The following is a 16,131-nucleotide window of genomic DNA, read 5'->3' as shown; positions in this document are numbered from 1 at the left end:
GCGTGTCTGGAGCCTGTGCTCCGCAACAAGAGAGGCCACGATGGTGAGAGGCCCGTGCACCGTGATGAAGAGTGGCCCCCGCTTGCCATAACTAGAGAAAGCCCTCACACAGAAATGAACACCCAACACAGCAAAAATAAGTTAATTAATTAATAAACTCCTACCCCCAACATCAAAAAAAAAAAAAAAAGTGGGCAGATAATCTAAATATTTCTCCAAAGAAGACATACAGATGGCCAAAAGGCACATGAAAAAATGCTCAATATCACTAATTATTAGAGAAATGCAAATCAAAATTACAATGAGGTATCACCTCACTCTGGTCAGAATGGCCACCATCAAAAAGTCTACAAATAATAAATGCTGGAGAGGCCGTGGAGAAAGAGGAACCCTCCTACACTGTTGGCGCGAGTGTAAATTGGTGCAGCCACTATGGAGAACAGTATGGAGTTTCCTTAAAAAACTAAAAATAGAGCTACCATATGATCCTGCAACCCCACTCCTGGGCATATATCTGGAGAAAACTATAATTAGAAAAGATACATGCACCCCTATGTTCATAGCAGCACTATTTACGATAGCCAAGACATGGAAGCAACCTAAATGTCCATCAACAGATGAATGGATAAAGAAGATGTGATACATGTATACAATGGAATATTACTCAGCCATAAAAAAGAATGAATGCCATTCTCAGCAACATGGAAGGACCTAGAGATTATCATACTAAGTGAAGTAAGCCAGACAAAGACAAATATCATACGATATGCTTATATGTGGAATCTAAAAAAAAGATAAAAATGAACTTATTTACAAAACAGAAATAGACCCACAGACATAGAAAACAAATTTATGGTTACCAAAGGGGAAAGGTGGGGAGGGATAAATTAGGAGGATGGGATTAACATATACTCACTACTGTATATAAAATAGATAACCAACAAGGACCTACTGTATAGCACTGGGAACTATACTCAATATTCTGTAATAACCTCTAAGGGAAAAGAGTCTGGAAGAGTATATCTATCTATCTATATCTATAGATATATGTATCACTGAATCACTGTGCTGTATACCTGAAACACAGCATCGTAAATCAACTATACTTCAATAAAAAAAAATAATAACTTCCTTGTACCTTTCGTCCACCAACCACACACACACATAAAAGTGGTAGGCCTTTTAAAACTTGTTTTTGGCACGGGGTAAAAAAAAAAAAAGAAAAGGCCTCAATTGCATACATAAGATTAAAAATATGAACATGCAATTAACATACAAACAGAACAAGAAGGCCTCCCTGGGAGTTTTGAAGAGGGTTCCTTATCTGTAGATAGCTTTGTCCTTAGCTAATTGGTTACTGTGTCCCTAGGACTGAAATAGATGGCAGCCTTCTAAAGTTTTACCTGATTTGTATACACAGAAAATCTCTGGATCTAATGAACAGAATCTGACTTGAGCCAGTCTGTTGATCTCTGAAGTTTCCAGGTGCGAGACAGTTAGCTGACACAGAGCCTCTTGAATAAAAACGAAGCCTTCCTCAAAAGGACTTGTGACCATTTGCTAGTGTGACTATATATTGGGGAAGAGGGAATAACTAGACTTTTGAGGACTACTGGGGGCCCAAAATGCTACAGGTCAGAATAAAGTCTTATGGAGGTCAAGTGATCCATGGAGTTTTGGCTTGGGTCCATCTCACAGTTGACATATTGGGTCCCCAAACCCAGGTCTAGATTGCGTAGTGAGAATTGACATCCTCAGAAACAGGCAAAATCACCAAATTAGTTCCCTGACCCATGGAATAATATTATGGTAGAAAATGCTATGTAGAAGCCACTAGAACTGCCTCTAACTACCAAAGTAGTGAACCAAAACCAATACCACATTCCTGAAGAGACTGCAGAGATTAGTTCCACCAATGAAGATTTAAAAGATGCAAGATTGGTGGTTTATAGGCCTTCCCTGGTGGTCCAGTGGGTGAGACTCCTCGCTCCCAATGCAGGGGGCCCAGGTTCGATCCTGCATCTAGTTGGGGAACTAGATCCCACATGCATGCTGCAACTAAGTTCGCACGCTGCAACTAAGACCCGGCGCAGCCAAAATAAATAAATAATAATTAAAAAAAAAAAAGATTGGTGGTTTCTACTACATCTTCCTTCAACACACATATCTGGTTTGTGCAGGAGACAAATGGATTGTGGGAAATGACAGTGGATTATCATAAACTTAAGTGATGATACCAGTTGCAACTGCTGTTCCAGATGTGTGTGTTTTTTGCTGGAACAAATCAACACATTCCCTGCCACCTGGTATACAGCTACTGATATAGTGAACACTTTCTTTCTCTAAAGACTGTATGAAATAGTTGGTTTTCAGCAGGCAGGACCAGCAACACACTTTATTGGTCTGTGTCAGGGCTCTATTACCTCTCTAGCTGGTCTACAGAGACAGATCATCACTGAATTCTACAGGTTATCATCACGCTGGCCCACTACATTATAGCAGGATACGGCATCTACCTTGGATACTTTGGTAAAATTCAAGCACGCCAGAGGATAGGAAATAGATTCCACCAAAAAATCATGGACCTGCCCGCCCCAGTGAAATCCTAGCGGTTCAATAAACTGGGGCATGTTGCAATATCCCTCTCTAGGTAAAGGGCAGATTGCCACATCTGGCTCCTTCTACCACTAAGAAAGAGATACAATGCCTAGTGGGCCTCTTTGCATTTTGAAGGCAATATATACTTTATTTGGGTGTATTACTTCAAGTCGTTTGCTGAAAAATCTGAATTTTTGTCCTTTTTAACAATGGCCCAGAACAAGAGAAGGCTCTGCAGCAGGTCCAAGCTGCAGTACAGTTTGCTCTGCCACTTAGGCCTTAGGATCCAGCAGATCCAATGATCTCAAAGTGTCTGTGGCAGATAGTGATGCTTGTATAGAGCTTTTGGAAGGCTCCCATAGGTGAATGACAGCACAGACGTTTAGGATTTTGAAAAAGCTATGCTATCCTCTGCAGAAAACTATTCCCCTTTTGAAAAACAGCTTCTGTGGACTTCCCTGATGGCACAGTGGTTAAGAAGCCACCTGCCAATGCAGGGGACACAGGTTCAATCCCTGGTCCGGGAAGATCCCACATGCCACGGAGCAACTAAGCCCATGTGCCACAACTACTGAACCTGCGCTCTAGAGTCCTCATGCCGTAGCTACTGAGCCCGCGTGCCTAGAGCCCATGCTCTGCAACAAGAGAAGCCACGGCAACGAGAAGCCCGTGCACTGCAACAAGAGTAGCCCCTGCTCACCACAACTAGAGAAAGCCTGCGCTCAGCAGCGAAGACCCAATGCAGCCAAAAATAAATAAATTTATTTTTAAAAAAAACAAACAGCTTCTGGCTTGCTCTTGGGCCTTAGTAGAGACTGAACTCTTGACCACCAGGCATTACCAGGTCACCATGCAACCTGAGTTACCCCTGATGAATTGGACATTGCCTGACTCATCAAGTCATAAGGCAACTTTGGGTTCTGCTGGCCTAGAGGTCTTAATTCCCAAGAGAGAAATGCTTCCTCCAGAGAACTTAGCAGAAGTTCTATTAAACTCAAAACTGAGCCTGCCACACCAGGCTTCTGCCTACTTTGGGCTTCACATGCTAACCAACAATTGGGCTGCTTTGTGACTATTGATCCTAATTTGAAAGGGGAAATTGGGTTGTGATTACACAAAGAGGTAAGTAAGACTTTGTCTGGAGTGCAGTAGATCTCCTGGGGCTGCTCTTAATACTACCATATAAAGTGATAAAAGTTAATGGAAAACTACAACAATTTAGCACAGGCTGGATTAGTAATAGTCCAGACTCTTCAGGAATGAAGGTTTGGGTCATTCCATCAGGCAAGGAATCAGGACTATCCAAGGTATTTGCAGAGGGCAAAGGAAATATGGAATGGGTAGTGGAAGAAGGAAGAAGGAATTTATAGATAACATTTATGGCCACATGACTAGTTGTAGAAATGAGGACTATAATAGTTATGAGTACTTCTTCCTTATTTTATTATAAATCTGTCAGGTATGTATCAACTAGTTCTCTTTTTTTCTCATCTCATTCTCCTACCATCTAAGATAAGATGTATTATAGATATCAAAGAGGGTTTTGACCCACTAGAAAAGGCTTGAACATCACCTGAAAATAAAGTGACATATAGGAATGTGTATCCTCTTTTGGGAGATGGTTAGCATGCTTTTAATTTTTTGATGGACAGGAGTATGTTAATCAGATGCATGATTTTGCAGATTTTTTACTTTGAAAGTTAAATATGGTGTAAAACAGGTGTGACTGAATGTCATATTAACATGGGATGGAATGTTGTGGGTTTTTTAATTGTCCATTTAGCTAATCTGCAACTACATTTCCTAGAATCTCCTGTCTTGTTAAGCTGACTTTGGTATATTTGTAGTGTATTAACTTGACTAAGCTAAAATTAAATTTCCCACAATCCCCTTCCCTGTTTGGCTCGGGATCAGAGTTGGCCAAAAGAAAATTTGCACAACATTTGGGAGGTGAAACTGAAGCAGCAGGCATTACAATCTGAAGGTCATCATGGTCAGAGGTGAGGAGAGACAGAGAGATGCCAGAAAGTTCCAGGTTTCCCTTGCTCTTTTTTTTGCTGCACATCCTTGTTCTTGCTCTATGTCCAGCTCTTTTTCTTTATTGCTAGCTCTACTGACCAATAGCAACCCAGACCTATTGCCAGACCACTTGGCTGTGAATTCACAGAGCGTAGCTATGAAGAGACAACAGCCTTCCATGGCCTTCTATCCCAATTCCCTGTGTGATCCTGTTCCAGCAGCTGATGTGCCTCACTTCCAGACTTCCCTGAAAGCACTAACTAGTTCACCCAAACTAGAGATTAAGAAAGCCAATTAGTGATTTTTCCCTTGGTTTTTTTTTTTTTTTTTTTTTTTTTTTTGCGTTACACGGGCCTCTCACCGCTGTGGCCTCTCCCGCCATGGAGCACAGGCTCCGGACGCGCAGGCTCAGTGGCCATGGCTCACGGGCCCAGCCGCTCTGCGGCATGCGGGATCTTCCCGGACCGGGGCACGAACCCACGTCCCCTGCATCGGCAGGCGGACTCCCAACCACTGCGCCACCAGGTAAGCCCTCCCTTGGTTTTTTAACACCCTCATTTGGACCATTACTTCCCCAGTCTCTCCTCCAATTATGTTAAGCAGTGGCTCTCAAACTTCAACAGGCATCTGGATTACCTAGAGGGTTTACTAAAACCAACTTTCTGAGTCTTACCCCCAGAGCTTCTAGGCCTGTGGTGGGGCCTAGATATTTGCATTTCTAACAAATCCCCAGGTAATGCTGATGCTTGATGCTGTTGGTCCAGGGAGCATACACTGGGAACCACTGGAGTAAAGCCTAATTCCTCATTCTGTAATATCCATTGTAGTTCTGCTTCCTTGATTTAACTCTGGCTAATATAGGGCCATAGACCATATAGGGGAAGAAAAATTAAAAGCTATAAACATGCAATTAGGAACTTGCCAGTGGGAGTGGGAGAAGAGGACTTCTGCCTTTCACTTCCTGCCAAGACAGAGTAATGGTGGCCAAATCTACTCCCTTTCCTAAAGCAGCCAACAATGGACAGTATATTAAGCAACAGTTTAAGACACTAGACACCTGGCAATGAAAGACAGTGAAACCTGAAAATGAGAAAGACAAGATGAGCCCTATGATTACGATCACCCAACTTACTGCCTTGAGAGAGTTTTCCAGCCACGAGGCAGGGAAGGGAACCCAAGTGGAGCCCAGCAAACTACCTGAGTTGAGGAAACAGAGCTAAGGTTCTGAGAAGAGCAAGAGGATGGAGACCACAGGACAGAGTGCCAGAGAGGAGAGAGCTGCACAGAAAGAGAACTCCAGAGATGTGCAGAGGGTCCCCCTTGAGTATTTAGCTGAGTATTGATTTGCCCAAGCATGTGCAGAAACTACTTGAGACCATGGAAAGAACCACCCGAAAGGATTAGTGGGAACAGTGCCCAGAGCTCACACAGGGTTGGGAATACTGCCTGTGCCCACCAGGCAGACTGGAATACCTCATGATTCATGAGGCATTGGGTAGAGTACTCAGAAAGGTCTTGCCTCAGTAATGGGGAATAATTAGACTTAGAAAGAGTACTGATATGTTCCCACTTAACACACCTTAAAAAACATGACCCAGGGGCTTCCCTGGTGGCGCGGTGGTTGAGAGTCCTCCTGCCGATGCAGGGGACACGGGTTCATGCCCCGGTCCGGGAAGATCTCACATGCCGCGGAGTGGCTGGGCCCATGAACCGTGACCGCTGGGCCTGCACGTCCGGAGCCTGTGCTCTGCAATGGGAGAGGCCACAACAGTGAGAGACCCGTGTACTGCAAAACAAACAAACAAACAAACAAACAAAACAAGACCCAAAAGGATCAAACTCTTTCCAAATAACTTAACTGCTTCCCAGAAAAGAAGTTCAATAATATTTATAAAAATATAAAAAATCCAGCACCCAAAGTAAAATTCATAATGTCTGGCAGCTGATTAATAACAAGAAAGCAGGCAAAGAAGCAGGGAAAATAGGACCCATAATATAGAGAATAATCAAAAAGTCAGAACTGACCCAGATATTAGAATTAGCTAGTCAAGAACATTTTTTTAAAATCAAATTAAACTTCTAGAGATGAAAACTACAATTACTGGGATGAAAAACATACTGGAGGGGATTGATGGCAGATTTGAAAGATTAATGAACTTGAAGATATAGCAATAGAAACTATCCAAAATTCAAAAATATTTTAAAGAACAGAGTTTCAGTGAGCTATAGGACAATTTCAAGTGACCTAATATCTGTGTAGCAGGTGTCTCCAAAGGAGATGAGGAGGGAGGAATAGAAAAAATTTTTGAAGAAATAATGGTCCCCAAATCTTTAATTTGATTAAAACTATAAACCCACAGATTCAAGAAGCTTAATGAACTCTGAGCACAAGAAATATGAAGAAAACTACAGGGTATATCATAATCAAATTGCTCAAAACCGATGATAAAGAGAAAATCTTAAAAGCAACCAGAAAAAAAGACACATTATGTACAGGGGAACAAAGATAAAAATGATGTAGATTTCTTAGTAGAAAGAATTGTTGACAGAAGACAGTAGGGCAACACCTTGAAAGCACTGAAAGAAAAAAAAATGTCAATCTAGAATTCTATACCCATTAAAATACATTTCAAAAATAAAGGCTTAAGAAATTTTTATACATAAAAATCTGAAAGAATTCATCACCATCAGACCCACATTGTAGGAAATGTTAAAGGGAAAAGCCAAAATGAAATGATATCATGTGGAAATATGGATCTACACAAAGGAAATAAAAAGCACTGTAAAGGGTAATTACATGGGTAAACATATAAGATATTTTAATTAGTATTTTAATACTTTTAAAAGGTAATTGCTAGTTAAACAAAGATAATAAAAATGTAGTGTGGGATTTATAACACATGTAAAAGGAAAATATATGCTAATGATAGCAGAAAGTCAGAAGAGAAGAAATGGAGGCATACTATTGTAAGATTCTTATTCAACACTTACAGTGGTATAATATCACTTGAAAGTAGACTGTGATCATTTTAATGATGCATGCTGTAAACACTAAAGCAGCCACTAAAATAACCAAAGAGTTATAGCTAATAAACCAAAAAAAGAAATAAAATGGAATCATAAATAAGACTCAGTTCATTCAAAAAAAGGCTGAAAATTTTTTAAATGTACAAAAGTACACATGGAACAATAGAAAATATGTAGCAAAATGACCGATGTAAACCTAACATTTTCATTAATCACATTAAATGTGTTACTACTACACATCTATTAGAATGACTAATATTAATATCTAAAAGACAGTTGGAACTCTCTTACACTGCTTGTGGGAATGTATAGTTGTACAACTATTTAAGAAATTGCCAGTCTGTTTTCAAAAACAGTTAAACATACACCTACCATATGATCCAGCCATTTTACTCTTACATGTTTACACAAGGAAAACAAAAGTGTTTGTCCATATGAAGTCTTGTATATGAATGTTCACAACAGCTTTATTGGTAATAGCCAAAAAGTGGGAACAACCTAAATATTCATCGATGGGTAAATAGATAAACAAATTGTGATATACCCAAACAATGGAAAACTTTTCAGCAATAAAAATGAATTATTGATACACAAAACAACCTGAACAAATCTCAAAATAGCAGTGATGAGTAAAAGTAGCTAGACAAAAAGAGTACATACTGTATGATCCATGTAAAAAATAAAATTCTGAAGATACCACAATAAAGAAAATTACAGGCCAATATCACTGATGAACATAGATTCAAAAATTCTCCACGAAATATTAGCAAATCAAATTCAACAATACATTAAAAGGATCAAACACCATGATCAAGTGGGATTTATCCCAGGATGCAAGGATGGTTCAAAATCTGCAAATTGGGGGGAGGGATAAATTAGGAGTTTGAGATTAACATATACACACTATTATACATAAAATAGATAACCAACAAGGTCCTACTGTATAGCACAGGGAACTATACTCAATATTTTGTAATAATCTATAAGAGAAAAAAATCTGAAAAAGAATACACATACATATATATGTATAACTGAATCACTTCCCTGAACACCTGAAACTAATGCAATATTGTAAATCAACTATACTTCAATTAAAAAAACCCAAAATCTGCAAATCAGTCCATGTGATACACCACATTAAGAGACTGAAGAATAAAAATCATATGATCATCTCAATAGGGCAGAAAAAGCTTTTGACAAAATTCAACATCTATTTATGATAAAAAAAACCCTCAACAACCAATCACAAGCACTGAAATTGAAACTGTGATTAAAAATCTTCCAACAAACAAAAGCCCAGGACCAGATGGCTTCACAAGTGAATTCTATCAAACATTTAGAGAAGAGCTAACACCTATCCTTCTCAAACTCTTCCAAAATATAGCAGAGGGAGGAACACTCCCAAACTCATTCTAAGAGGCCACCAACACCCTGATACCAAAACCAGACAAGGATGTCACAAAGAAAGAAAACTACAGGCCAATATCACTGATGAACATAGATGAAAAAATCCTCAACAAAATACTAGCAACCAGAATCCAACAGCACATTAAAAGGATCATACACCATGATCAAGTGGGGTTTATTCCAGAAATGCAAGGATTCTTCAATATACGCAAATCAATCAACGTGATACACCGTATTAACAAACTGAAGGAGAAAAACCATATGATCATCTCAATAGATGCAGAGAAAGCTTTCGACAAAATTCAACACCCATTTATGAAAAAACCCTGCAGAAAGTAGGCATAGAGGGAACTTTCCTCAACATAATAAAGGCCATATATGACAAACCCACAGCCAACATCGTCCTCAATGGTGAAAAACTGAAAGCATTTCCACTAAGATCAGGAACAAGACAAGGTTGCCCAGTCTCACCACTCTTATTCAACATAGTTTTGGAAGTTTTAGCCACAGCAATCAAACCAAAAGACAACCCTCAGAATGAGAGAAAATATTTGCAAATGAAGCAACTGACAAAGGATTAATCTCCAAAATTTACAAGCAGCTCAATAACAAAAAAACAAACAACCCAATCCAAAAATGGGCAGAAGACCTAAATAGACATTTCTCCAAAGAAGATATACAGACTGCCAACAAACACATGAAAGAATGCTCAACATCATTAATCATTAGAGAAATGCAAATCAAAACTACAATGAGATATCATCTCACACCAGTCAGAATGGCCATCATCAAAAAATCTAGAAACAATAAATGCTGGAGAGGGTGTGGAGAAAAGGGAACACTCTTGCACTGCTGGTGGGAATGTGAATTGGTACAGCCACTATGGAGAACGGTATGGAGGTTCCTTAAAAAACTAAAAATAGAACTACCATATGACCCAGCAATCCCACTACTGGGCATATACCCTGAGAAAACCATAATTCAAAAAGAGTCATGTACCAAAATGTTCATTGCAGTTCATTGTTTACAATAGCCAGGAGATGGAAACAACCTAAGTGTCCATCATCAGATGAATGGATAAAGAAGATGTGGCACATGTAAACAATGGAATATTACTCAGCTATAAAACGAAACGAGGGGCTTCCCTGGTGGCGCGGTGGTTGGGAGTCTGCCTGCCGATGCAGGGGACACGGGTTCGTGCCCTGGTCCGGGAGGATCCCACATGCCGTGGAGCGGCTGGGCCCGTGAGCCACGGCCACTGGGCCTGCGCGTCCGGAGCCTGTGCTCCGCAGCGGGAGAGGCCACAGCAGTGAGAGGCCTGCATGCCACACACACACACAAAAAAAAACGAAACGAAATTGAGCTATTTGTAATGAGGTGGATGGACCCAGAGTCTGTCATACAGAGTGAAGTAAGCCAGAAAGAGAAAGACAAATACTGTATGCTGACACATATATATGGAATTTAAGAAAAAAAATGTCATGAAGAACCTAGGGGTAAGACAGGAATAAAGACACCGACCTACTAGAGAATGGACTTGAGGATATGGGGAGGGGGAAGTGTAAGCTGTGACAAAGTGAGAGAGAGGCATGGACATATATACACTACCAAACGTAAAATAGATAGCTAGTGGGAAGCAGCCGCATAGCACAGGGAGATCAGCTCAGTGCTTTGTGACCACCTAGAGGGGTGGGATTGGGAGGGTGGAAGGGAGGGAGATGCAAGAGGGAAGAGATATGGGAACATATGTATATGTATAACTGATTCACTTTGTTATAAAGCAGAAACTAACACACCATTGTAAAGCAATTATACTCCAATAAAGATGTAAAAAAAAAAAACCCTCAACAAAGTGGGTATAGAAGGAATACACCTCAACATAATAAATGCCACATATGACAAACCCACATCCAACATCATACTTAACGGTCATTTCCTCTAAAATCAGTAACAAGACAAAGATGCCCACTCTCGCCAATTTTATTCAACATGGTATTGGAAGTCATAGCCACAGCAATCACACAAGAAATAAAAGGAATCCAAGTTAGAAAGGAAGAAGTAAAACTGTCACTGTTTGCAGGTGACAAGACATAGAAAATCCTCAAGATGCTGTCAAAGAACTATTAGAACAAAAATGAATTCGGTAAAGTTGCAGGATACAAAATTATACAGAAAGCTGTTGTATTTCTGTACACTAATAATGTATTATCAGAAAGAGAAATTAAGGGACTTCCCCCGTGGTCCAGTGGTTAAGAATTCTCCTTCCAATGCAGGGGTTGCAGGTTCAATCTCTAGTGGGGTAACTAGCTGCCCCACAGCATGTGGGATATTAAGTCCACGCACTGCAATGAGAAGCCCACATGTCACAACTAGAGAAGCCCATGCACCACAACTACAGAGCAGTCCTCGCAACTAGAGAGAAGACTGCACGCCACAATGAAGACCCAGTGCAGCCAAAAAAAAAAAAAAAAAGAAAAAGAAAAAGAAAGAAAGGAAGAGAAATTAAGAAAACAGCCCCATTTATAGTTGCATCAAAAAGAATGAAGTACCTAGGAATAAATCTAACTCTGAAAACTATAAGATATTGATGAAAGAAAGTGAAGAGGATACAAACAGAGGGGAAAATATACTGTGCTCATGGATTGGAAGATTTAATACTGTTGAAATGATCATACTACCCAAGGCAATCTACAGATTCAATGCAATCCCTATCAAATTACCAAAGACATTTTTCACAGAACTAGAACAAATAATTCTAAAATTTGTATGGGAACACAAAAGATCCCAAATATCCAAATTAATCTTGACAAAGAAGAACAAAGTTAGAGGTATCATCTCTCTGATTTCAAACTATACTACAAAGCTACAGTAATCAAAACAGTATGGTACTAGCACAAAAGCAGATCAATGGAACAGAATAGAGAGCCCAGAAATAAACCCACGATTATATGGTCAATTAACCTATGACAAAGGAGGTAAGAATATAGAGTGGGGAAAAAGCCTCTTTAATCAATGGTGTTGAGAAAACTGGACAGCTATATGCAAAAGAATCAAACTGGACTACTTTCTTAAGCCATATACAAAAATAAACTCAAAATGGATTAAAGACTTAAATGTAAGATCTGAAACCATAAAAATCCTAGAAGGAAACACAGGTAGTATGCTTTTTGATATAGGTCTTAACATTTTTTTGGCTGTCTCCTCAGGCAAGGGAAACAAAACCAAAAATAAACAAATGACACTACATCAAACTAGGGTTTTGCATAGTGAAGGAAACTATCAACAAAACAAAAAGGTCGCCTACTGAATGGGAGGAGATATTTGCAAATAATATACCTAATAAGGGGTTAATATCCAAATCATACAAAGAACTCAGACAACATCAAAAAACAAACAAACAACCTGATTAAAAAATGGGCATGGGGCTTCCCTGGTGGTGCAGTGGTTGAGAGTCCACCTGCCGATGCAGGGGACATGGGTTCATGCCCCGGTCCAGTAAGATCCCACATGCCACGGAGCGGCTGGGCCCGTGAGCCATGGCCGCTGAGCCTGCGCGTCCGGAGCCTGTGCTCCGCAATGGGAGAGACCACAACAGTGAGAGGCCCGCGTACCTAAAAAAAAAAAAAAAAAAAAAAAAAAAGGCATGGACTTCCCTGGTGGTCCAGTGGTAAAGAATCCACCTTACAATGCAAGGGGTGTGGGTTCGATCCCTGGTCAGGGAACTAAGATCCCACATGCTGCAGGGCAGCTAAGCCCACGCACCACAACTACTGAGCTTGTGTGCCTCAACTAGAGAGCCTGCATGCCACAAACCAGAGCCCTTGCACTTTGGAGCCTGCACGCCACAACTAGAGAGAAAACCCACACACCACAACTAGAGAGAACCCCGTGTGCCACCATGAAGAGCCCAAGCGCCGGAGCAAAACATCCCTCACACCTCAGTGAAGATCCCACGTGCCACAACTAAGACCCGATGCAGCCAAAAATAAAAAATTATTTAAATTTTTTTTAAATGAGCAGAGGACCTGAATAGACACTTTTCCAAAGAAGACACAGATGGCCAGAATAGACACACAAAAAGATGCTCAACACTAATGCTCATCACTAATCACCAGGAAAATGCAAATCAAAACCACAATAAGACACCACCTCACACCTGCCAGAATGGCTATCATCAAAAAGACAACGAATAACAATTGTTGGCGAGGATGTGGAGAAAAGGGAACTTTTGTGCACCGTTGGTGGGATTTTAAATTGGTGCAGCCTCTGTGGAAAGCAGTATGAAGTTTCCCCCCAAAATTTAAAACTAGAACTACCACATGATCCAGCAATTTCACTTCTGGGTAATTTACCCAAAGAAAACAAAAACACTAATTCAAAACAATATATGCACACCAATGTTCATTGCAACATTATTTACAATAACCAAGATACGGAAGCAACTCAAGTTGCATCCATCAATAGATGAATGGATAAACATGTGGTGAATGGGATACTACTCAACCAGAAAAACATCTTGCCATTGTGACAACATGGATGGATCTAGAGGGTATTATGCTAACTGAAATAAGTCAGACAGAGCAAGACAAATACTGTACAATCTCACTTATATGTGGAATCTAAAAAACAAAACAAAACAAAATGGAAACAGACTCATAGGTACAGAGAACAAACTGGTGGTTGCCAGAGGGGAAGGTGGTGAGGGTGAAATAGGTGAAGGGAAGTAAGTGATACAAATCTTTACTTATAAAATAAATAAGCCATGGGATGGAATATACAGCATAAGGAATATGGTCAATAATATTGTAATTACATTGTATGGGGACAGATGGTTACTAGACTTACAATGGTGATCATTTCCTAATGTATACAAATGTCAGATAATCATGTAGTACACATGAGACTAACAATATTGTACATCAACTATATTTTAATTTTTAAAAAATAATAAAATAAACAATAAAATTCTGGAAAATGCACTCTTACAGGGACAAGAAGCAGGTCAGTGGTTGCCTATTGGGGAAGAGGTGGGGAGAAGGGGAAGGTTATAAAGTTACATGAGGAAACTTCTGGGAGTGATAGACGTATTCATTATCTTGATTGTGATGATGGTTTCACAGGTGTATACATGTTAAAATATTAAATTAAGCACTCTAAATATGTTCAATTTATTGTAGGTCAGTTATACCTAAGTAAAGCTCTTAAGTAAAAATAGAGCATGCAGAGACAACCAGAAGGCCTTAAGGGAAGCTTTGAAGGAGTCATATGTAGTCATAGGGCACAGACAGCTGAAGACCAAGACCTGGGTCTAATGGTAAGGATTATAGAGCCACAGCACCAGTTGGAATGCACAACCTACCAGGTCTCTCACATTACAGAAAACTGGTAGGGAGGGAGGAGCCCCTGAGATATGGGATGGGGCATTTGGGCATACATAAACCAGGCTAAAAACCTTGAACCTTCTCCACTCTTCTAAGTGTGGGCTGTACATAGTGACTTCTTTCCAAAGAGGACGGTATGGAAAGGGGAGAGGAAAAGAATCGCTTCTTTTGACCAGGTGATCCTGGTCAAGATCAACAGTAAAAAGCCATGATGACAGTATGTATCCTTGATATGATATAATGAGAACAGCACTTTACCTCTGTGGTCTTCCTCCCCCAAATCCACAACTCCAATATAACCATGAGAAAAACATCAGACACCCCAAATTGAGGGACATTCTAAAAATGTCTGGCCAATACTCCTCAAAACTATCAAGGGCCTCAAAAACAAGAAAAGTCTGAGAAACTGTCACAGCCAAGAGGAGCCTAAGGAGGTGTTACAACTAAATGCAATGTGGGCTCGTGGAACAAAGAAGGGCATAAGTGAACAACTGAGGAAATCTTTTAGTAACTAAAGGGTGGACTTTAGTTACGAATAATGTATCAATATTGGTTCATCAGTTGCAATCAATGTGCCATACAAATGTATTGGGTTGGCCAAAAAGTTCGATTGGGTTTTTCTGCAATGGAAAATCCCGAATGAACTTTTTGGCCAACACAATAAGCTATTAATTATAGGGGAAACTGGGTGTGGGGTACATGAAAACTCTCTGTACTACCTTTGCAACTTTTCTGTAAATCTAAAACTATTCTAGGGAATTCCCTGGCGGTCCAGTGGTTAGGACTCTACGCTTCCACTGTAGAGGGCCTGGGTTCGATCCCTGGTCTGGGAACTAAGATCCTGCATGCCGCGCAGCATAGGTAAAGAACTAACTAGACCTATTCTAAAGTAAAAAGTTTGTTTTGGGTTTCCCTGGTGGCGCAGTGGTTGAGAGTCCTCCTGCTGATGCAGGGGACACAGGTTCGTGCCCCGGTCCGGGAGGATCCCACATGCCGCGGAGCGGTGCCCGGGAGAGGCCCGCATACCGCAAAAAAAAAAAAAGTTTGTTTTATGGCCCGGCAGGATGGCTCCTGCAAAGAAGGGTGACAAGAAGAAGGGCCGGTCCGCCATCAACAAGGTGGTAACCAGAGAATACACTATCAACATTCACAAGCACGTCCACGGAGTGGGTTTCAAGAAGGATGCCCCTCCGGCACTCAAAGAAATCTGGAAGGAGATGGGAACTCCAGATGTACGCACTGACGTCAGGCTCAAAGCTGTCTGGACCAAAGGAATAAGGAATGTCCCATACCTTATCTGTGTGCCGTTGTCGAGAAAATGTAATGAAGATTCAAACAAGCTCTATACATCGGTACCTATGTACCTGTCACCACTTTCAAAAATCTACAGTTAATGTGGATGAGAACTAACTGCTGCTTGTCCAATAAAGTTATAGAACGGTAAAAACATTAGTTTCATTTATTGAAACTAATGTCTCTCTTGGAATTAGGTTGGGCTGGGGACATTTGCAGATTCTAATGTTGTAGGGCGAATAAAGTTTCTTAGTGTCTGAAGTAAACCTCTGAGGCTCCAAATTCCCCTCAATACATCACCTCCAACTTTCCCAACCCTGCTCAATCCCACCTACCAAGGAGTAAACTTTTCTCTACGTAAAGTCTGTAAGATGGCTGTATCTGCAATAGCTGATTGTCTCACAAG

General features: G+C 40.4%; 1 pseudogene across 1 annotated transcript; it reads left to right on the top strand.

The window, feature by feature from the left end:
• Positions 1–15,496: 15,496 nt before the first annotated feature.
• On the top strand, positions 15,497–15,876 carry LOC309808961 (large ribosomal subunit protein eL31-like; annotated as a pseudogene). The gene has a single exon. The product of its transcript is annotated as a large ribosomal subunit protein eL31-like (transcript).
• The last annotated feature ends 255 nt before the right edge of the window (positions 15,877–16,131 follow it).

Source organism: Mesoplodon mirus, assembly GCF_964341445.2.
Source record: "Mesoplodon mirus genome assembly, chromosome: 7".
Taxonomy (NCBI): Eukaryota; Metazoa; Chordata; class Mammalia; order Artiodactyla; family Ziphiidae; genus Mesoplodon; species Mesoplodon mirus.
Note: the sequence above shows the minus strand (reverse complement) of the source record. Positions and strands in the feature narration are given on the sequence as shown.